The sequence below is a fragment of the Triturus cristatus genome, chromosome 5_1 (genome assembly GCF_964204655.1).
Source record: "Triturus cristatus chromosome 5_1, aTriCri1.1, whole genome shotgun sequence".
Taxonomy (NCBI): domain Eukaryota; kingdom Metazoa; phylum Chordata; class Amphibia; order Caudata; family Salamandridae; genus Triturus; species Triturus cristatus.
In genome coordinates this window covers 547,183,233-547,207,417 of record NC_140587.1, presented here as the reverse complement: position 1 = coordinate 547,207,417, position 24,185 = coordinate 547,183,233, and positions in this window count along the sequence as shown.

Here is a 24,185-nt window from a genome sequence, read left to right as displayed (position 1 = left end):
ACAGAAATGTTGGGAGGATCTAAGGTGCACAGACTCATCACACAAGGACAGTCTACAACTCTCGTGAATGACAGACATACTTCACAGTATGTGGTACATGGCCATGACATCCCGTAACCTTCGGAATTCCTGCCACAGTCCCAAGACAATGCAGAAGCCAAGGAGAACCACAAGGCACACATGCTGGCACCTGCCAACATTGCACCTCTGAACCTGACGAGTGGGAGCAGTCACACACATACACATGTCTCAATCACTGAAAGGTACCACCTAGGGACAACTACATGATATTGTGAACAAACAAGTGCCATGGGGACCCCTGACTGTGTCCCATCTGCGTCTGACCACATCATCACCACTCAGAACTGACAAATCCCAATGATGGCACACCAATGAACAGTAGTGTGCCATGCACCCACATATCTGGTAGCTCAGGACAAAGATGTGGGATGAACACAGGACAACTCAGCAAGCATCACCAACAGGAACATATCAAGTGAACACAGCCTGTGTAGAAAAAGGGATGTGGACACACACACACATGCTCACACAACACACACCATGGGCCCAGGCAATGTCACGGAACAACACACTTACTTGAGGGGACTCAACTCCTGTAGAAGCTCAGCTGTGCCAAACATAGTCCCAGCAGGTCTCAGTCATGTCAGCAGAATACTAGGTCAGTCAGCCATCAGTTACCACCCAATGAAGGCTCTGGTCACATCAGCCTGTGTACGGGAGTGTCCCTTAAGTCATCTGCACATGCTCAATACATATGTCTAGCAAGTTGCACAGAGGACCCAGTTGCTCCTACACCAATGATGCCCACACCTGCATGTCCAGTGGAGATGTGCCCACAGTCAGGGAAATAGACAAATTGGATAATGGGAAGCACATCATATATGCATGGGTGCAAGCCACAGATGTGACCGTGCAAATGAAATGTTTACAGAAATGTTCACAAATTGTTAATCATGACACACCCAGTTTGCTGCAAAGGATGACATGGATACCGACCAGAATAGGATACATATCTCATGGACCACATGGAGTACATCACATCAACACCTCAGTATTCAACATTGAAAATTCAGCATTATAACAGCAAGGTCATGGTAAACATCATCAACATAATGTACAGCCAAACCAAATTCATAAGGATAACTACAAATGCTTTATTCAGCAAATTTGAAATTCAAATGCAAAGTCCATGCAAAAAAAAGGGCAATGGTCAGTCCATATCCAAAGTCAAAATAGGGTGTGAGTGACAAGTGTCACACGTTGCTTGCCTGCACTGCTAAGGACAGGTGACATCCACTCGGAGGGTCGTACATGGGGACAGGCCAGGCACCACAGGGACAGGATCAGGGCTCAGCAGAAGGAGGCATTGAAGGGGTGGTGAGTGCAGGAGAGTCACTGGCAGCTGCAGTGGAGGTGTCTGACATAGTGGGTGCAGTCCCAACTGTGAGGCACAAGTCAGATGGTGTGGGTGACGGCACAACTGCAGTGGGCAGGTCATGTGGAGTGGACTGGGTCCTCACTGCAGTGCCCAAGTCAGACCTGGGGCAGGGTGTGGTGGGGGATCCTGTGGAGTGGTTGCCTGGGGGATGGAGGACGGAGACTGTGTCATGGAGCTGCGGGGCGCTGGTGGGGTTTTGCTCTTCTGTGTCCGGGGGGACTTGCGGGTGGGGGCCTCAGTCTGCCTGCACCTTGGGGAGGGAGTCCAAGTGTGAGGGGCACTCACCTCTGTGTGTGGGGACTTCCTCTTCCTCTTGGACGCTGGATCTGCTGGATCGGTGGGGAAGAGGCCAAGGTCACAGAGGAAGAGCTTCTTGGGAGATGGGGTTGCAGGTGAGGCAAGGGAAGGGGTCTTGGAGTGAGAGGTATGGGAGGACTGCGGAGTGGTTGTGGATGCCTGTGTGTGTGTTTGCAAACCATCCACTGTGAGTGTGGTATCAGTCCCCTGAGTTTGCTTGCGTGCATGTCTAGACATTGGTTTGGGTGTTTGTGTGCTGCCCGTGTCTGTGGGTTTGGGTGATTGTGCTGGTGTGTGTGTGCTTGGGACAGGTAGGGTGCTAGGAATTGTGAATGGGGCTGGGGTAGGAGGGGTGAGGGACTGTTGGAGAAGGGACACTGCTGCCGTCAGGGAGGAGGCGATGGACTGATTGGTCCTCTGTAGGGCAGACATGCCCGATGACATGCCCTCCATGAACGACACCAGTTGTGTCAACAGACTGGTGTGTGCATGGAGGACACTCAGCATTGATGTCTGCCCTACATGGATCTGTGGAAGCAAGTCCACATACTCCACACTCAGGGCAGCAGGGGACACAGGGGCAGGGGGTGCAGTGCCTGGCACAAAGGAGACATGCTCCGAACACGGGAGCCTCCACGGACCTCTGGGATGGGAGCCGATGGGAGGGTGGTGAGAGTGGTGGTGTTGGGAACAGCCTCACTAGCTGGGGTTTGCTGGCTGCTGACACCCGCCTCCACAAGGGAGTCATCCTCCAAACTGCTGTGGTCCTCAGCTGGATGGTGCTGAGGACTCCTCGGGGTGGCTCCACTCGCCCTCCGTGCCACTGGGTCCCTCCAACTCCTCACTTTCTGTCCCAGTCTGGCTCTGCGGCTCTTCCTGATCCCCTCCTGTGGCCGTGGATGTATCTGGATAGAATTTGGAAAAACAGAACAACATCAGTCACCTGCACTGACCGCACACACCACAGTGAGTACAGCACATCACAGGGCAAGCCCTGGCATTATCATCTGAACACTGCTCAAAGTGCTCACACTGCTTTAAATAAGCCAATTGTCACTCTGACCATCAACTATGGCACTCATATCCATCCTGGACTTGCACCCATATGTCTGTTGTATGTTGGATGCTAATACCCCAATGTGCAGACATGCACCACCTACACAGTTGTTGGACATGCAAGTGAACATGTAGAAGTTTGTCACTATACACACATCACATCTCTTGCCACTGACTCAGTACAGGTGTCAGGAAGAAGGGATGGCCAGAGTCTCATTTCATATGTTTGTGATGCATACCAGCAACACACACTATTGTGTTCTCATGTCCTGATAGTCAATGCCACAATGGGGTGCATGGAGCACATTTGACTCCAATGTAGGATCCCTCATAGCAAGTTCAATGCCATGGCACAGGCATGCCTGGAAAGTCAGTCATCACTATCTCCTGTCACAGGGGCAGGGCATCCAGACAACAACAGTATGCACTGTGTCGCAATCACAGGTCATGGGTAAAGCAAACTCTGCAGCTGACAAGTGCACTTGTCCATCCCCTGCAAACAACAAATCCCGGACTCAGATGGCCCCACAGCATATAAATCAGACATATGAGTGACTGCGAACACAACTCCCTGAACAGGAGCACCTCACAGTCTGCTGTGCATGAAACACAGCTTCCTGAACTTCACAGTTGCATACACCATTGTGCACTGTCAAGTGATCACACACCTATATGTCATACAGGTCTCGTCTCCTATAGTCACATCTCAGATGTCCTGCTGACCCTCAAACTCATGAAGACCCCAGTTGTCCTGAAAAGGAAGCCACACCACAATGACACAGAGGCAGACACCTGAAGGCACATGTCACTAAGCACAATCTGTAAGTTGATACACAGGAGTGGGAGTACAGAGTGTTTTTGAATGCCCTGGAGTAGGCATGACTGCCCAGGTCTACGTGAAACAGTGTATAGCCCTGGAAAGTAGGCAGGTGGCTAAGCAAGTGTGACACACTTGATATACATACTCCTGAAGCCCAAAATTTGGAGTCACCTGCTGCATGGGTGTGTTTGAAATACCCCAGGCACATGTGGCGAGTTAGACCAGCAATTGGAACACATATCAAGGGCACACACAGATCACATGTCAGATCTCAGGCATTGTGTAAACAATTGATCTACCCACGAAAGACACAACAGAGTCATGGTAACAGATGCTGTCCAGAGCCTTAAGCATAGCTGACTGCAGGGACACAGTGCCCTAGTGAAACAAGCCACAGACTGTTGGGGCCACACCTGTGGATCAGATGAGGAGGGTGTATTCCACAATTGAGGGACATGAGTGCTGGACTACAAGACCGACGTAATGTGGAAGTGAGACCAGGCCAAAAGACTGCAAATAGCATGTCAGACATAGTTCACAGATTAGGCATGGACTTACCCCCTCATTGCTGCTCACTGGCCTTCAGCTGCCCATCCAGGTCCGGGAAGACCACCACCAGAATCCAGAGCATGTGGGGGGTCAGGGCCCGGTGCCCGCCCCTCCTGTGAGGAGGCAACAGCTTCAGCTGGACCCTTGCGATCCTCTGAGTCCAGCTCCGAAGGTCCTGCCACCTCTTCTGGCAATTGCGGATCCGGCGCCTGTAGACCCCCACTGATCTAACTGCCCGGGCGATGGTCAGCCAGATCTTGTGCTACTGGTGGGCATCAACCTGTGAGGATGACAACGTGAAAAGGCCATTACCACACATGCCACATATTTGTGCTGCACACAGTTGGATATACATATAGTCATCACAAAGGTAAATGAGGTACACAGGTAGTGCACCCATGGAAATGGACCATTGCCCTGCATGTCTGACATGTTAACATTGCTTGGGAAGGTAAAGCTTGCACAAATCACTTTTGCTGCAGAGCACCTGTTCATCACATGTACCTACACACTTTGGGGGTTGAAAGTACACAGTGAGAACTTTTGCCACTGGTGTACACACTGCTAGTACTGCTAGTCAGACAACATGCACAATTAGGAAGGCAGTGGACTGCACACTCACCTGCTCCCCTGGTTTCCCATACAGCTTGCAGTACTGTGGAAGGAGCCCATCCAGCAGGGTCTGGTTCTCTTCCTCAGTGAAGGCTGGGACTCTCTCCAGAGTACGTGCCATAGCAGTAGCCAGAGGATGCAGAGACAGCAGCAGTGGTAGCAGAGATGTGGTCCAGTAGCATGTAGTGCAGGCAAGTGAGCTCCCAGGGGCCAGCCAGCCTTATATCTGTGCTGCAGAGGCAGAATCTGTGCCATGTGTCCTAAGTGATAAGTCCAACACGGTTGCATCCTATGAATCTGGCCAATCCATGGAATTGTTCGACTCATACACGTCTTCCGCATCGTTCAAATTTTCACCTTCAAGACACCCTAGAAATTGCAACATTGTTGTAGGCAGCCCACTAAATTTCCAGCGCCCGACTCGTACAAGTTTTGAATCCGCGTCCGTCTCCATGACAGTCCATAGCCAATGGGTGCTCACAGCTCAGTCAACTAACTGTACAACACGTAGCTTGAAAATACACACGCACCCGTCTCCATACGATTCAACGGGCTATGCGTGCGCGCGGCTCGGTCCATGCCTGCACGACGCGTATGCATAATAGTCACCCGCATCGGTTCACATTGCAGTCAATGGCCAAGGCGTGCGCACGGCTCGGTCCATGCCTGCACGACGCGTATGCATGATAGTCACCCGCATCGGTTCACATTGCAGTCAATGGCCAAGGTGTGCGCTAGGGGTGGGCGGCAAATTCCATTCCGCTCGCAGAACTTGCGAAATTTTGGCATTTTCGCATTCCGCGCGGTGGCCTCTTCCCGGCATTACCCCACTACTCTGGGGGACTGGTTCTGGGTGGGGTTGGATACGGGATGGGGTCATGGTTGCGCACTGCAGCCAGGCAGCCACATTGTTAGCGGTGGCAGACCTGGTGACGCGCGACCTTAGCTTACATTTTATTTCAGTGGAAAGGATTGCTTAACATATAATTTAAGTATGAAATGAGAATCGTCGCTTCATTGGAATGTATTCATGTATGTTCAGTACATTTCCTCGATTTGGTATGTATTATGCAGTACATTAAATCGTTTTTTTTTTCAAAATAAAAACTCAATGTGAATGAATGCCACATGCTTGCTTGCGTTTACATACTCATTCGGTTTCTCAACTTTAGTGCACAATAAATGTTCCACAAAACATTTGGCATTGATATTGTAGAGCATTCAAACACCTTCACGCTCATGGCTTTCATTGTCACCCTATCAAAGCCTTTGTCCCAGACCCACACCCCTGACATCGACATGATGGCCAAGATACATTCCGGTCTAATTTTGAGATGCATGACTGATGATGCACCAGAGTTTCATTTATTTTACTCAAAATGTGGGCGTTGTTCAAGACCCATGCATGCAACCTCCACGATGATTCTTGTTCATACATAAATAAATGGCAACAGATGTTAAAGATGGGAGCTCATCTGCCACTGACACCCTGAAAGTGACCCTGCATAAATTACAACGAGCACAGCAAAAACTCAGCGAGCACGCAAAATTCCGCATGTTCGCAGAGATTTCTTGCCGTTTCGTGGAATTTTGCGTAAGGCATCTCTGTAAATTCCGCCCACCCTTATCATGCGCACGGCTTGGTCCATGCCTGCACGACGCGTATGCAAAAGAAGTCACCCGCATCGGTTCACATTGCAGTCAATGGCCAAGGCCAAGGCATGCGCACGACTCAGTCCAGAACTGTGCAATGCGTCTCTGTAGAAGTCACCCACATCAGTTGACATTGGTGTGACTTGTTGATGGATTCCACACACAATTACTTGCCAGGGAGTCAGGTGCACACCTACCACACCACAGCATGTGCCACACTGTATCCCATGGCATGTAAGGCTACATTACCTGTGTGTGTAGGGGAGCAACATTTGGTTTGTTGTGTGGCACTTTGGTGCAGCCACTCCCAGGCTGTGCACGTGTTCATGGGGACAGAGTCCTTTGTGTGTTGCGCACATTACCACTGTGATGTGCAACTGTACAGTTATGGGCATGAGTCATGGACACAGTTGCAGGTTGGATAGGTTTTAGGACATGTCACATACAACCTGAGTCCTGGGTGGGATGGTATGTACGTCACAGTGAGACCCCTAGCCACAATTCTGATGTACACCCACAGTCTGTGTGCATGTTGTGTCTCAGATGTGTCTGATCTCATGTGCCGAATGGGAGACAGTCTCCACATCCATGTGGTTTGTGCATCAACATTGATGTTGTGTGTGTGTCTCAGAGACGTCCATGTATGGCCTGCAGAGACAACAGGGGCCACTACCTGTGGGACTCATGGGTTTTTTCTGGCGTGTACATGATACGCCATGTCATGGCAATGTCCATGTGGCAATACAGGGACCCTGGGTATCTGCCTGACAAAGAGCTGTGATACCTGGGAGACATCAGTCCTCACTTGTCACTGTGGTGTGTGTTTGGAACGTGACAGCAGTACATAGGTACTGTGACACAGCCTAATGATTGGCCATTGCACTGCATGTAACTTATGTAGACATGTGGACTTGAGATGTGAGATGATGGGCATGTAGGTGACATATGTGTCCATACCCAACAGCACACACCTCAGTACATTGTGTATTGTCATGATGTATCATGTGATATTTTGCTTGGTCATAGCCACATGGGTGGATGAATCGACAATCTTCCTTTGTTCATCTCTGAATTGCAGGACACCAATTGTTCATAGACCGTTCCCAGACCTTGAAACCATGCAGGAACGCGACTGCATCCGACAGTACGGCTTCACCAGGCCACTGATTGAGGAGTTGGTGGAGCAGTTGGCACCACATCTGCTACCTGGCCGGACATACCCTACAGCACCGACACCAGAGGTGAAGGTGATGGCAGCCCTGCACTTCTTTGCTACCGGTACCTTCCAGTACACTGTGGCTACTGCTGGTGGTATGTCGCAAACTATGTTCAGTCGTGTGCTACGCGATGTCTTGGAGGGTATGTTGCATTTCCTTGACTTGTACATCAAGTTTCCTAGCCCAGGTCAACTCACTGACATAAAGGCTGTTTTTTATGCACTGGGGAGGATGCCGAACGTCATTGGATCTATTGATGGTACACATGTGGCCCTGGTACCACCACGGGAACATGAGCAGACATACCGGAACAGGAAACATTTCCACTCAATTAATGCTCTGGTGGTATGTCTAGCGGACATGTGTGTGCACGTTTCCCCGGTTCTGCGCACGATACCTACATCATGAGGAGTAGTCGCATTGCAACGCTGATGTCACAGATGCCAAACCAGCGTGCCTGGCTTGTCGGTGTTTACTGACTGTTTACCATTGTGTGTGTTTGGCAATGTTGTATTCCACCCTCTTTCAAAACTCAGCTAATTGTTCAATTGTTTGTATGTAGGTGACTCCTGATACCCCACCATGGCACTTCCGCTGCCTGGACAAGACCGGAGGGGCCCTCCCATATTATCCTTGTATGCTGCATGCTACACAACATGGCAGCGTGGAAGAAGTTGCCTCTCATCCAGGATCACAATGACCTACATCCGCCACCTGTAGAGGATCCAGGCCTGGGCTACGATGCCAGTGATGATGATGATGAGGGTGACGTCCGCACACAGCTCATCAACAACTTCTTCACCTGAATGTGAGTTTACAGGGTTGTTATGTCAATGTATTGAGTTAGCCTGAAATGTGTTGGGGCTGCTCTGTTGCTGTTTGAGTTTGTCTGTGTGCTACTTGACTGGATGCGTGCAGTGATGTGTCCTTTCAGGTAGTCTGTACTCCACAATAGTGTCGACATGCTAACTTGTTTCTGCGTAGGTTTCTTGTGACATGTTTTGTGCATGTGTATTGCATTTCTATCCTGTTCTGCTGTGCTTTTGACTGTGTCTTATGTCTGTCCTTCCCAGGGTACTTTGCCTGTTGTTTGGTCAACTCTGACCCCCAACACCCAGAATCCAATCCCAGGGTGGAAGTTGTCGATTCCCATCAAGTGATGTACCACACACCCCTGGACTTCAATTCTTCGACACTTGGTGACCGTGTGTCCACAGCCATGTAGAATTACCTTGCAATTGTTATGGAATAAACATGTTGCTGATGTGTAATGAACCTGTGCTACACTTTGTTATGTGCGTTGTCTGTCTTCCCACATCTGACTGACATTTGCTTACCTCACCTGTAGGCTTGTTACCACTGACTGTGTATAGGTGTGGTGTCTGTGCATTTCACTGTATTTCCGGTCAACATCATTATATGCGATGAGTTACATGGCCATGGTGAGTATGTGTTGTGGTGCCCTAGTGGTGTGTCTCCCTCACATGTGTCACATCACCATGACTCACATAACGGTGATCACATTGCTGTAGTAGTTAGCATGCACTGTGTTCTTTAGCAGATCATCATCTCCATGACACATACCAAGTTGGAATCAGAACAGAGGCAAGTATAGGGTAATGGTGAGTTTATTTACAAACACGTGTGAGGATAGTGCACAGGCTGGTGGGTGCTGTACATTGGGTTTTGAATCCAAAGTTCACAGAAGAGTTGAAAGTGTTGGTAGATGAAATGCCCAGAGTAAAGTCCACAGTCATCTGCTACATTAGACCAACATAAACCCTCCATGTCATGTGGGTAAGTTGGGTTATATATGACAAGGTGAACGGTTTGCACACAAAGAACATTTTCCAGAACAGGTTTTGTGTCCCTGGGGGATGTGCAGGGGCATCTGCGTCTCACTTGTCCTTCTTCGGACGACCCCTCTTCTTCTTCGGGGGGGATGCTCAGGTGCAGGCATCTGCGGTGCAGAGGACTCTCCACCAAAGTCATCCTCCCTCCCTGTGGCATTAGCAGATCTAGCGGCAACAGATGTTGTGGGCACATAGGGAGGTGTGGACATGTTGGTGCTTATCTGGCGGAGGCATGTGAGTATGTCCCTATGCACCGCAGTAAGTGTATCCCACTTGGACTCCATGTGAGCATGATGGGCAGCCTGCTCCTGTTGAAGGTCCTTGAGGATCTCCACTACCTGGCCGAGTCCACCAGTGCTATCCTGGTATGCATCTATAATGCGTGCCAGTTGGGGGTCATCATGCAGTCCAGACCCCTCTGCAAGCCGTGACCTCTGCCTACCACCCCTCCCACCACCCCTAGCCACACGGGCAGGACTTGCAGCGGCCTGCTCAGGTGACCCTGGGCCCACTTGGGTGTTGTTACTGGTGGTGGTGTCCGTAGCTTCCTGGGTGGCCTATGTCCCTGTGCTGTCAGAATTCTGTGTCCTTGGTCTGTCCGTGTTGGCGGCGGTGCTCTGTCTGTTGCCAGATTTTGGAGGCGTGGGTGCAGGGGGTGCAGATGTTTGTACTGCTGGTGCTGCATGATGACTCACGTCGGAGGTGCCGGGTTGTTCTTCGTCATCCAAAGAGGACAGAGACTGATCCACACCAGAGAGCTGAGGGTCCACCGGAGTCTGGGACAGGGACTCCTCTTTGTTTGCTGCTGTGTCCCCAGCACCACCTGTGTTTGGATGAGACACACAATGTAAGTTATGTTTCTGCAGGTATCAATGGTTCACATACATGACATTTGCAACTGTACGTCAGGATGCGTGCCTGTACACTGCATTGTCCAAAGTTGTCACGGACAGAGATTGATATTGTTGTAGCACATTGTCCAGCCAACATGAAGCATTTCAATGTGCATGGCGAAGTGTGTGCATGACCAGCTCATGTATAGATTTGACTGTACATGGCCATTACTACTCAAGGGCCATCACGTGGCTGACACAGGTGTGTCATCCATGTCCACATTTGACCTTTAATAAGGACATACGTGCAATTCCACTTAGGATATATTGCAAGATTGGGGAATGTGTGGTAAAAGATTTTGCTAGTCTTTGTGCGTCACATTGGTGTGTTGGTACGACATGGTCACAGTCCGGTATGCCTGTGATCCCTTGGGAGAAAGTGTTTTTTTTCCGGTGTTCCTAGTTTCCATCTCATTTCATACAAGTGATGATATCACCGTAGTTAATGAGTCTGGTGCTGAGTTTTGTACGTGCATATGTGATTTGACTTGTCAATGTTCTCCATGGTGATATGGATTGAGCAAGGCAGCTCTCTGGCTTTTCCATGCTCATGACAGTGATAGCCAGTGTTGTATGTGTTGCGGTTTTACTGCTGTGTGTAGCATGTCTCCTCCAATGCAGTCCAGGTTAGACCTTGTGTCTACAGTGTCTATGAAAGTGAGTGGTGTGTTGTGTGAAGGATGCATATGTTGCAGGACGATGTAGGAGTGGAATGCAGCTCACAACAGCACCTAGTGTGAATGAGACCATGCTACGGTGTCAGCTATATTGGTGTGTCCATTCCATTCACTGTCAGATGTCCCCTGTCAATGATGTATATGTGGGTTCCTGTGTGTTTTGTGCAATGTACTATATATGGATCTCCACACTTGTCATCTGCAAGACACACCTCCACATCCAGGCCAGGGGACACCCCTGGACACTGCATCCCCAGATAGTGAATTTGAACATACGGTTGCAATGGCTGTGTGTGCAAACGTGTTTGGGTTGGCCAGTGCATATGTGTGATTTGCAGCCACATCATTTATCATGCCCATGTGTCAGCCATCTTGCGTGGGCATTTACTTAGTGAGTGACTGGTACCACGTGTGCAATGTGTTTTAGCAGAGAAGGTGTGTGTATGACCAGCATCGGTGTTATTTGTTTTCAAGTCAGGACCTCCTTCTCCCCCAGGCCAGTTATCCCATCATGAAGCGTGCCACCATTGCAGTGGGTGCAGGTTAACTTTCAGGATGTCAGTCAGTGCAGTCCTGTTGTTTATTGGTGCCCAGATCCAAGCATGGCCTTGTGCTCCCCACAACAGAGCCCAGTGTCAGACATCTTGTCAGTCCATTTCCACTCCCTGTGAGGTGAGCATGGTTCAGTGTGAGCTTGCTGGGCCATGTAGGTGGGTGGGGATTGTCTGTGACTGCAACTCCTTTCATGCTCTTGGCTAAACCCCCCTTCCCAGCATGCCCATACTTCCTTCCTGTTGACTCTGCTTCCCTGTGAAGGAGTGTGACAGCAATGGCAAGATGGCTGACTGTGCAGTCCTGGTGTTTGTTGGTGCCCAGTTCCCAGCAGGGCCTTGTGCTCCCCACAACAGAGCCCAGTGTCAGACATCTTGTCAGTCCATTTCCACTACCTGTGAGGCGAGCATGGCTCAGTGTGAGCTTGCTGGGCCATGTAGGTGGGTGGGGATTGCCTGTGACTGCAACTCCCATCATGCTCTTGGCTACACCCCCCTTCCCAGCATGCCCATACTTCCTTCCTTTTGACTCTGCTTCACTGTGAGGGAGTGTGACAGCAATGGCAAGATGGCTGACTGTGCAGTCCTGGTGTTTGCTTGGCTACAAGTCCAAAGAGAGCCCCTGTGCTTGACACAGCAGAACCCAGTGTGGGGTATCTTTGGGTGATATTTCACTACAGTGTGAGTTAATGCATTATCCCAGGTGAGTTGTGTGGAGTTTGTGTTGAGGGGTGTGTGTGTCTAAACATGCTGGTAAGTATGATCAGAGCTGTCAGTCCTCCTTCCCACCCGGCCAGACATCCCACCATGAAACGTGCTTCCGTTGCAGGGCGTGCAAGTTGGATTTCAGGATGTCAGGCAGTGGTGTTCTCCTTCTGACTTGAGCATAACCCCTACCAGGGCCTTGTGCTCCCCACAGCAGGACCTAGTGTCAGCCATCTTGTCAGGTATTTTCCACTCCCTGTGATGTGAGCATGGTTCAGAGAGGTCTTGATGGGAGGGGGAGTATTATCAGTGACTACAAACCCCATCGTGCTTTTGGATACACTCACTTCACCAGCATAACCACTATTCCTTTCTGTCAGTCAGCTTCACTGTGAGGTAGTGTGTTTGTGGTGGCAAAATGTCTGTCAGTGTTTATTTAGATTTGTGCCACTGCTTTGCTCTGTTTGTTGGTAGGTTTGTACATGTCATGACACAGTTACAAGTCACTATGAGATGGCAGGTATTGTGTTTGTCTGACTAGCATACACATCTTGGGATGATTATCAATTGGTTACTGTGGCTTTGCTAACGGTGCATGGTTTCACTGTCCCCTTGACAGTGATGTGTGTGTATTGCCACACAATATTGAGTATATTGGTTGTGTACTCACCAGGCTCTGGTATGTCTGATAAACCATGGATGCTCTCTGGTGATAGGATGTCCCGCACCTTCTCCTCCCAGGACCTGAAGTATACTGGTTTGGCAGAAGGGCCACCACCAGTGCGCTGACTCAAGGCGTGATCCTTCTCGATGAGTTTCTTGACCCTCCTGCGCACGTCATACCACCTGTTATGGATGTCATCCTTTGTGCGCAACATTGGTGCTTGTGTGTTGACCTTGTCCACAATCCGCGCCCACATCTTTGTTTTCTGTGACATGGGTGTTCTTTGGACCAATGCATCAAACAAATGTAGCTCTACTCTGATGATTTCATCTACCAGGACCTCTAACTCACTATCTGTGAACTTTGGATTCTTCTTTGGGGGCATGGTGATGGGTGGTGGTGGTGAGTGATGTGTGTGTGAGGGTGCAAGTGAGGGTGGGTGAGTGTCATTTTTGCTAGGTGTATGTGTGAGTGCTTTTGGAGAGGTGCTAATGGTGGGAAAGTTGTGTGCTGGGTGAGTTGTGAGTGTGTCTGTGGTTGCTGTCTGATGGTGTTCCCTGCTGGCTGTTCTCTTGAATTTGCAAAGGATCATGGTAGTGATTTGTGGCCTTTATATAGGTGGAGTTGTGGGTCTTTGTTCCAAGTTTTTATTTTTATATTTATTGACTTTGTCATTGCTTGTTTGGTCCTTTTTTTGTACTTTTTCCTTTGGGTTTTTTAGGCATGAAGGAGACGTTCTTCTGACCGAGATGGACGCTGATGTTGGCTCGTGCGGGGTTCTCCGGGTCTTTCACGCTGACTTATTTGTGTGTTTCATACGAGTCGGTCACGGAGATCTCTATTGCTTCAAGTCCCTGTTTTCTGTGCATGTCAGTCATGCGGCTTGGGCTCCGTGCGAGTCGGTCTGGTTTTACGCTTTGCATCGTACTGCGCGGGTCGGACATCGTGGGTACGTGTCGGTCGGGTTCATTCCTGGTGTGTGTCGGTTGTTGCGAATCGCGTCCCGTTTCTGGGCTAATCACTGGTTTCCCTACGGCTCGGTCGTACGGCTTGTATTCCGTACGTGTTGGTTGTAATTTACATGCATTGCATCGTACTGCACGGGTCGTAAGGTGCCGGTCCGTGTCGGTCAGTCTTCGTTCCCGGTCCGTGTCAGTCAGTACGTTTTACGGCCGGAATCGGAATCGGCCCCTAAGTAGAGAAAAAATTTGAAAGGTTAAGAAGCCCAAACACGGCCCCCTCCTCCCGCTCCTCCACACACTCTGCTAGAAACGACTAAAGCATAAGCTGGGTCTGTATAATAGGAAAGTAAGTAAAAGCGCACAAGACATGGGCTAATCTGCACTTGGGACATCCGAAGGGATCAATTTTAGCACCCTTAAGTAACTCAGACATGTCAATTCTCGAAATTCTTAATAAAAGGGCCCATTTATCTGAAAAAAACACACCCTGAGAATCAATGGCCATGGACAACTGTTCCATTCCCAAAATAAATCAAAGCTTATGTAGCCAAGACACGTGATCAGGAATCTTATCAGTCCCCTTCAACGACAGGATCACCTGTCGTGCTGCTCCCACAGCCAGAGCCATTTGCGTGCTTTGGAGGGATCGTAAGAGAAAGGTTACAGAATTTGGGATACCCAATATGGTGTATGAGGAAAATCAATGAATGGAGGTATCAAAGACTGTATCAATATCAGTAAGCCCTTGGTCCACCAGAGATGCAGCAGGGATCCTGTGTGCCTACAACAACACCAACATTCGTTAGAACATCCAAGGTTCCAAGTAAAAAGGCGGGCGGGTATTAGGTACCAATATGGTGACTATCTTATGAGTTGCCTCCGTGCTAGCCATATTGTCAGCTGTGTAATGAGTTCTGTAAAAGATGTCTGCCCATTATTTGGTAGTGAGATCCCGTCCTAATTCTGCTTCCCACCTGATTGGTCGCTTAAACTTCACTCTGGGTGTTCCCTTGGATAGAAGAATGTACATTTCAAAGATAAGATGAGAGTCATCCGACTTGAGTAGCAGCCATTTTTCAAAAGGTGTCAAGGTGCGGGAGGCCCTTTGTCCACATCCCAATGAAGTTACCCAGGGTTGTAGCTGCAGGTAAGAGAAGTAGTCTGCTGGGAGGAGAGCATAGTATGTCATCGACTGATCAAATGGTATAAGCCCATGACGGTAAAAAAGGGAACCCACCTGTTAGCACCCACCTTTCTGCCACCGTTTTAAAACCATCCCATCTAGCCCCGGTGGGAAATCAGGAGGCCTAGTAATCGGCATCATGGGATAGAGGAACGTCGTCAGCCCAAGCCTTAGGGCTACTGTATCCCACACCTTAAACGTCAAGCGATTCACCAGTGAGGAGTACAGACCCCTAACTCTGTGTTCGCACGAGTGCAGGCCTCTCTCCAGATATTTAAACATGCTACTGCCTGGTCCATAAACGTCCAATGTTTCTCTGAATAAGGGTGCATCAATTCAACTCAGAAGCGTAATTGAGTAGCTTGATAATACAGAATAAAAGAAGGGAGACCCACACTGCCTTTGCTTTTTGGACGATGAAGAAGTTTGTGATTAAGGCAAGATTTCTTACACTTCCCAAATGAAGTTATTGATGGCCGTTTGCAATAAGTGGATTGCTTTGGGAGGGGGAGTCAAAGGGAGGGTTTGGAAAATATAAAGTTTGCATGGAAGAATGGTCACTTTAGCAGCCACGATGCAGCCAGACCAAGAAAGCTGTAGACGACTCCAAGAAGACAAAGACCGCTTCATCTGGGAGAGAAGTATAGAGTAATTTAATATCACAGTCTTGGAGGGCGTCCTAGCCAACTGAATACCTAGATAAGGAACAGCTTCTCTTCCCAAACGAAAGGGAATTGAGAACGCAACATGGATTCCCTAGGGGGCGATACAGAAAGATTTAGAATTTGAGATTTTTGTAAGTTGACCTTAAAGCCAGAGACTGTGTTAAAGAGTTGGAGCTCATCAAGCAAGGCAGGTAAAGGAGTTAAAGAGTTAGTTAAGGATAATATAACGTTGTCAGCATAGAGACTAACAAGATGGTGGTCTGAGCGGTTCACTGACAAAATATACATACAAAAATATAGACTCAACAATATAGAAATAAAAAATATTGACTCCCTCTACTTATAATTAAAATTACAAACATATTGAAAAATATACAGTTTTCACTAATATAGTTGTCTAAAATATCGATTTTTAAATATATATAAATTTAAATAATAGGCATTAATTAAATTAAATATTAATACAAATATAATGAAAATTTTGTATATTGAATGATTGTTTTGAAAAATATAAAAATGATCATTATTTAAAGAAATTAAAGCAAATATATATATATATATATATATTAATATACATATTTTTATTTACATATATCTAATTTAAAACTATAAGTAAATTAATATTTCTAATTTATATAATTTTGTAATACTTTTTTAAAATGTAATAACACAAAATAAATATAAATACATATGCCGAAAAACTTTTTATGGGCGATTAAGATGGTCCTAGGCTTTCCGACCGACACGGTCTGTTTGCGTTCCGACCACCGAATTATGATGTCGGCGGTCGGAACGTAAACCGGTAAGTCATTCCAATGTGGTTCTGACCGGCTCTCGGACACTTCCAGCTGGTTGGACCCGCACCGTAATCCCCTATGGATGCCGTGTCCGCCATCGGGATTACGATGTTTGTTTCCCACAGCCTTCCCGTGCCGGCCTTTCTGACATGCAAAGGCTATCGGAAAGTGACTTTGGGGGCCTCTAGCAGGGCCCCCTTGCCTTCGTGGACTACAGTTCGTGGCCAAGGTGGTACCTAGGGTGCTCCCTGTAAATCCCTCACAGGGTGCATGGTTTACACACACCTCCATTTCTCTATGGGAGCCTGTATTAGGCCCGGTTTACGGCAGTAAAACAAGCTCCCGTAGAGAAATTGGAGAAAGCGACCGAACATTGTCCGATCGCTTCGTAATCAGGCGGTCCGAACCTCCGATAATAGGTCGTTAGTTCCCGAGACGGTGTTTGTCAGAGGCAGCTCCGACCAACATCGTAATAAGCCCCAAAATATTTTAAAACAATCTATTTTAATTAAAAATGAAAACTTCAAACAAAATAAAAATGTTGAATTTACTAAAAATAAATAAAATATGAAAACAATTATTAATTATAAATATTATAATTTAAATAACCAAAACATATTAATATAAGTTTAAGCAATATAAAGTAAACTAAATGTTTTTTAAAATTAATACATATACTATACCCACTACAATTTATAAATAGTAGACAAGGTTTCAAACTCAGGAGGTGTAAAATTTACAAATCCTACTACAGTAAATGCAACAGTAGGTAAAGTGTTGGATGACAGAGGGGTAAAATCTACTATTCCCACTCCAATGAGTGCAACAGTAGGGAAAGTGCTGGATTGCAGAGGGGTAACATTTATTATTCCCTCTCCAGTCATGTTATAAACTAATACGAATATTGTTTTTTATCAACATACCAAAATCTATTGTCAAAATAATAACAACCAATAAATACAATATTATTTACAATTAAAAAGCATAACACAAATAACACATACAATAATAAATTACACAATAAAAATGTTACTCTTTTTAATTTTGTTATTACTGACATAACTTTCTACCATATACCTATACCACACATCTAAAATGTATATTTAAATTGACATTGTTTACACATTTTACATAATTAATTTTCTATTACACTATTAATACTATTTAACTGCTAATTAAACTATTACATTTAACTACCTTTCCACCCTTTATCCATGACAACCCACATGTTAAATTTAAATAAATTTTTTAATACAATTAACATAAATAATTGCCAATTAAATAATTATGAATAATTAAAAATTAATTATTATTAAATTATAATTAAGTAATGTCCCACCCTATACCTCTACAAAACACATACCCACACCTCAAACTCAAACAAAATAAATATACTATTTACATAAATAATTGTCATTTAAATAATTAATAATAATTACAAATGTATTAAAAATGTACTATAATTAATTTACATCACACCCTATTCCCCTGCAAAACCCAAAACCCGCACCTAAATCTTAAAGCAAACAAATATTAATTATACAACTAACATAAATAATTATCAATTAAATAGTTGATATTAATTTAATAATATTTATTAATTAATTATAATTAATTTACTTTCGCCCTATACCCCGAAAAAACCCACAACCCGCACCTAAAACTTAACTGAAAAAATAAAAATTATACAATTAACATAAATAATTAGCAATTATATAACTAATATTGATTAAAAAATGGTATTACTTATTTTTAATTAATTTACTTCCCAACCTATTTCCCAATTAACCACACAACCCCGCTACGGTACTAAAAATAACAAAAAACGATTACATTAAATTTAAAACCTACTATTAATTTACAAACCATATTAAAAAACTAACAATGTTTAAATAAATTTTAAAACATATACAATTAATATATATATTAAAAAACACAAAAAAACTACAAATCTACATTATAAACAAAAGTTTTGACATCCATATTACTTACCTTAAAATCGATGTTTTTGTCTACTATATTCTTGCTCACAATATTTCTGTGCCACGAAATTTCCTACTCAATTGTGTCAGTCAATATTACTGACTCAATATTTTGTTTGAATACAGGTCTGAGCCAAATGGAATACCTGTGACTGCTGGATTATCCTCAACCTTTGCGCCATCAGCTCCATGTAAAGAGCGAAAAGAAGAGGGGAAAGAGGGCAACCCTGATGTGTTCCCCGAAGAACAGGGAAGGAAGAAGAGGTCATACCATTGACCCGTACATAGGCTAGCGGAGCACTATAAATGCAGCCAAACCATCTAATGAATGTGTCGCCAAAGCCGAATCACCGAAGGGTCGCAAAATGATATGGTCAGTGGACGCAGTCAAATGCTTTTTCTGCATCAATGGAGAGAAGGAGAGATTCCTTCTGTGACCGGTGTATTTTGTCTAAGAGATGCAGAAGCCGTTTAGTATTATCTCTACACTGCCATGTCGGAATAAAGCCCACTTGGTCAGGGTCAACCAACCGCGGCATGAGAGGGTTCAAGCGATGTGCCAGGATGCTAGTGCAAAGCTTGGTGTCTATGTTGAGCAAGGTGATTGGTCTGTATGAGCTGAAAAGAGCTGGATCCTGGCCAGATTTAGGAATCACTGAAATAGCTACCTCTATTCTAAAGTCATTTAGGGAACCGGAATCCAGGAATGAGTTATAGATCTGAGTCAGTACAGGCGCAATGTCAGAAGAGAAGGTTTTATAAAGTAAGGTGGTAAAGCCGTCAGGGCCTGGGGATTTAGAAGATTTGAGCAGGGCAATCGCCGAGATCCCTTCGTCCAAACGTATGGGTTGGTCAAGCATATCCACCTCTGATGGTGGCAGTGGTGTCAGGGTTACACTTTCCAGGAACTGAGAAGGGTTCCAGACGGGGCTGTCAGAGGCAGAGTAAAGGGAGCCATAGAATGCCTGAAAAGCTGAGGCAATCTCCGTGTCTGACTGAACCATTGAGGAGCTGTTAAGGCAAATCTCTTTCACTGCAACAGAATGGATTTTGCTTCTGAGACGGTGTGCAAGCATTCGCCCACATCGATCACTCCCAAGATAGACTTTATGCTTCAGGCACAGCAGAAGTATATTTCACCCTGTCAAGATCAAGGCACTTGAGGAGAAGTCTCTTCTTTTTCTCCAGCTCTCTCCAGATTTTAGGGGCCCAAGCTCGTTTATGAGTAGACTCTCGTTCAGCCACCTCCCGCTCCAGAATCTGCCTTTTGCATTTATGTTTTTCAGCAGCAGAGATAGTGATCAATTCCCCCCTCATTACTAATTTAAGCACCTCCCAGACTGACGACAGTGGAACAGCCCCAGAGTCATTAATATGAAGATAGTCAGTTAAGCACCTCTGCAGCGAGAGAACCATAGCCGGATATTGAAAAAGGGAATCTCGGAGTCACCAATGCCACAGCCTGGAGAGGGAGACATCAAACCGGAGGGTCAGGTGATGAAAGCATGATCCAAAAGCTATCAGGGGGGTAATTTCAACCACAGTGGTGGATGTCAGCAGAGAGGGATAAGCCAAGAAGTGATCAATATGGGCATAAGTTTTGTGGGCGGCAGAAAAAAAAGGTGTAGTTTCTCGTAGAGGGATGAAAATGACGCCAGACATCCCGCAGCCCACAGTTGACTAACCATTGGAGGCCCGCTGACAAAAAAGCTCCTGTTGACCAGAGCGGTTCCTATCTGAATCCATCACCAAATGTAGGTCTCTCCCCACAAGAATAGCAGCATCAGGTGTAACGAGAACCGAAGACAGGGAGCTAGTGATAATAGTTTTCTGATGGTCATTTGGGGCATAGATATTCACTATGGTAAAACAAACAGTGCTTACTTTGAGATGCACAGCCAGCAAACACCCCTTAATCTCCAAAAAAGTAGACAGAACCTCCCCCATGAACATCTAAAAGAGGAGTATTGCTATGCCATTCTTTTTAAAGGGACAAGAGGACCATATCTGACGGGAAAACCATTGTAAGTGCATTCTATGTATATTTTTGGAAAGCAGGTGGGTTTCTTGCAGGAGGCTGATGTCACAGCCAGATTGATCCAACAGGTTAAGTACTGCTGCCCACTTAAAAAGGTTGTTCAAACCCTGAACATTGTAAGTACTTTTAGTTCCTGGAATGGGGCATACTATGAGAGAAAGCCAACCAACACTCCCAAGCTCTAGAATCAGCAATTATTCTACAAAATATCACCTGTATAAAAGAACACCAAGAAAGAAAAAACAAAGTGCAGAAGAAAGGAAAATGTGATGAGGAGAAGAAAACCCTCCCACAAAAACATTGAAACTTATGAACCAGATAGTATAACTTGATAACAATGACATAAGTCAGTCGAATGGAAAGCACGAGAGGTAGCATGGATCACCCAAAGGGAAGAGGGGACTTCAAGTCTCACCGAGTGTCAGTCCCACAGGGAGGTGAAGACCAAACAGACCTAACAATGTGTATGGGCCCCCATGACTCAGAAACAAAATGAGTAGGAGCATGGATACTTGTCATCAGGGAATGTCAGAATGTACAGGAGAGCCAGATAGTGTGGAAAGTACAAATTGTCTCTCCTAAGCAATGGTGGCTGTAGTGGATTTGAGTCTCACTGAGGATCCTTTCTTCTTGTGCCACCATTGGTTTCTGCGATCCTGTCACTAGAAGGACTTGTGGGTCCTTCCATAAGACCTAGAACATTAATTGCCTCCATGAGGGATTGTAACTGCAACAGCTTCCCTCTATGGCGAAGTATAATGTGAAACTGTGTGCTGTGATGGGGCGGAAATCTCTACGTTTCTGAAGGGTTATCACTGGTAAATCCTGGTAGAGAACAGGTGATTGGCCCCTAAACAGTAGCGGGTGAACCTCCTGAGCCTTGCGTAGAATGGACTCTTTAATTTGAAAATTGTGGACACGAGTAAGAATGTCCACTGGAGGAGCATTACTGGGTTTGGTAAGCCCACACTGTGAACATGATCCATTTGGATCTTGGTGCCTTCAGGGGACCCCAGGATGTGGCGGAAAAGGGCCCCAACATATTCCCTCGGGTCACCTCCCTCTGCTTGAGTCGGAACCCCTCTAATGCATATATTATTCCGACAGGAACGATTTTCCACTTCCTCAGCATGGGCTTGAAGGTCAATGTGTTGTTCCTTCAGACAGAGGATTTCCTGCTGCGTCATTTTAAGCTCCTCGTCTCTCCCATTTTCTCTCTCTTCCATTGCGGTCACCCTGTCCCCAACTTCCTCCAGTTCCGGGCGGACTTCTTTCAAATCTGCAGAGAGTTGAGTTTTCATGGTGGGCAGGTCCTTATGGAGAGACGTGAAAAGTGATGACAAGAAGGATTTCATCACAGGCCCGTCTGGTTCTTCTGATTCTGAATGTTAGTCCGTGTTGGGAATGAGTGGTTTCGAAGTGCCGGCTGTACCAATGGGTTTTATAAGCATGTCCATTAGAGAGCGATCCTTTTTACATCTTACGGCGGACATAATGGGAATCCTATCACGTCTATTCCATGTATAGGATAGCAGATGGACCCCTTAGAGGGAAAGCACAGAGCCCCCTTCACCAGGCATTGAAGTTGCTCTAGATTGCTGGCCATTCTGCCTAAGGGCAGTGCATAAAGAAACCCTCCAGAGGAAAGCTGGGTCCAGGGCTGGTTAGGCAACGTATCCTGAAGGGGCTCTTATGAGGTTCTCAGTGGTGGGTGTAGTGTCCCAGTTCTTAATTCACATAGGGAAAGTACATAGAGCAGTCAGGTACTCCTCTAAGTCCCTGAGTCCAGCAATATATAGTGTAAGATGGCACAGCAGAAGTCAGAACAGCAATGCATTCGCCCCTGCAAAAACGGCCCGAGGAGCCTCAGGACACTCACGGAACCCAAGAGGTCAATCCCAATCTGTTTCAAGGCGACAGCAAGGGCCTGAACAGTGGGGCACCCCTCAATTAATTCAAGGAGAAACAATTATAGTTGTTTCATGGGACTGGCGGGCACAGAGCAGCAGCATACCCAGGCTCAGCTTACCCCCCACATCCCCGGAGACCGGGGCTCAGATCAATGGTACACCAGGGCTCCTCAAGAGGGCCAATGCTGAAGAATTAGAACGCAAACTTCAGAGGTCTACTTGCGAATGGTGTGACATGCTGGCCCTCCTAGTGAGAAGGCCAGAGGGCCTGTGCAGCCAGATCCGGGGTCAATACCACTTGGGGCCAGCAGATGTGTTGAGAAAGAAGGGGGGATCTTACATCCACTCCCCTCTTGGGTTCCAAAAAAGCCCCTCGTAGCACACCTACTCACATGTGAGGAAGGTTTGTTGGTCAGGGCGGACCTCTCCGCCCAAGCTGCCTCATCAAAAAGGCAGGTGTCAACCCCGGTCCACACAGCAGGCTCAGCCAGGGCAGGTCGTCATGCAGGGGGTCCACCCTGATGGGAGCACCAAGCTTTCGGCACAGCTCCAGTCGATGCCGTCCATCACTTCCTCAAATCGGCACCACCACGTAAGGTCTCAGTCACCCCGGAGCCACCAGGGCCCCACCTATCCCCGGCCAGGCCCAAGTGGAAGTGAAGAGAAAGGGGGCCCACCATCCACGATATCCTCCTCACCCCCCCATGTCAAGCAGGATTGCGCTCCATGCCAGACACCGATGCAGGCCGGGGTCTCCTTCTGCAATGTGCTGAGGTGCAAGGCCATCCTGTCTTGTCCGGTCACTGTCTCGGCTCCTGCTACCCGTGGCCACCTCCAGTGCTGAGCGCTAGCACCAGTGGTGAGCCAAGCAGCGGGCCTGTACTCTGCTGTGGGTTCCATAACGGCACCTCCACTGCGCTGGCTAACTTGGTCCTTCAGTGTCCGCCACCTCGCCATCCGGGGAGCCACGTGATTTGCAGGCCTCAGTCCCCGACATGGTCGCGGAACACCGCCAGTGAGAGTAGGATCGTACAAAATGGGGGGTCAGAGCCTCAGCCCATCAGCCAAAACACATGCCTTTGCTAAAGAAAGCAGGCAGGATGGTGCTTACTGATGCTAATGATCGGGGGGATGGAGAGACAGGAGAATGCATCTCACCCGTCTGCCATCTAGGCCACGACCCTTGTATTCATTTTTAAAATGCATTTCATTAAAAATGTTTAAACAAACATATATGTTTTATAACAGTTGTAGTAGCATGATGTTGGGCGAATGGGAAAAAGGTTGGGGAGATTTTTAAATTATGTGTGTGTATGTTTTTTTTGATTTTTTAATTAGTAATTATTTTTTTTCAATGGGCCATTTTAAATATCTTTTTTTTTTAATTGAGCGTAAGAAAAATACATGGATGCCAAAGGCAGCGAATCAAAGCGTAATGAGAAAAACACCAGCATGATAATGACAATACGTAGATGTGCACCCCCATAACAGTAACATTTGGGTCTCCAGTTGTCACAGTATTTATCCTGAAATACAAAGTCAGCCTAGAATTTTTACATGTCAGCGCAAACCCGTGGATATAAAATGCAATGGTACAAAGTATCAAGCCAAATATCAACATTATCAGCTTAAGAGGCCCCAG